The sequence below is a fragment of the Pygoscelis adeliae genome, unplaced genomic scaffold (assembly GCF_000699105.1).
Source record: "Pygoscelis adeliae isolate BGI_AS28 unplaced genomic scaffold, ASM69910v1 Scaffold18, whole genome shotgun sequence".
Lineage (NCBI taxonomy): Eukaryota > Metazoa > Chordata > Aves > Sphenisciformes > Spheniscidae > Pygoscelis > Pygoscelis adeliae.
In genome coordinates this window covers 4,212,148-4,212,572 of record NW_008825558.1, presented here as the reverse complement: position 1 = coordinate 4,212,572, position 425 = coordinate 4,212,148, and the positions used below count along the sequence as shown (strand labels likewise).

The window sequence follows — 425 nt, the reverse complement described above, 5'->3', positions numbered from 1 at the left end:
AATAACTGACCAGCACTAAATGTTAGCTGGTCTCCGTGGAACAAGACAAATCTGAGTGGAAAAAGAAAGCATTGGGGTGCTAAGGGTTATGAAGATATTCTTCCTAAAACTTAACATGCAGCAGGAGAAATGGGAGTGTAATTAAATTTTTAATGGGAATAGACCTTTTCATACTGACAATTCAAGACACGCTGTACTCATTACGATTACCAGGAGCTGCGTAAGGCATTTGATTTTATGAAGATAGTGGCTGAAGGCTTTAAAAGGGTCGTGATCACACTGAGCTAGGTGATAACGAATGCAATCAGAAGCCCTGCTCCAAAGAGCTTACAGTCTCAGTCCTACTGAAAAGAGCATTTAACCCCAATCACTTGTGAAATGAGCAGTGGGGAGACCCGTGCCGAGGCTCCTGCTGCAGCCTGGTA

The 425-nt window shown here is 43.3% G+C and overlaps 1 protein-coding gene across 1 annotated transcript in view; it reads right to left on the bottom strand.

Annotated features, from left to right (window-relative positions):
* Positions 1 to 169: 169 nt before the first annotated feature.
* LOC103923882 (hepatocyte nuclear factor 4-beta-like) overlaps positions 170 to 425 on the bottom strand; it is a 24,451-nt gene continuing 24,195 nt past the window's right edge. The window contains exon 10 of the mRNA XM_009332315.1: positions 170 to 425. This exon is cut by the window's right edge and continues 287 nt beyond it. The gene's annotated coding sequence lies outside the window, so the exon portion shown is untranslated.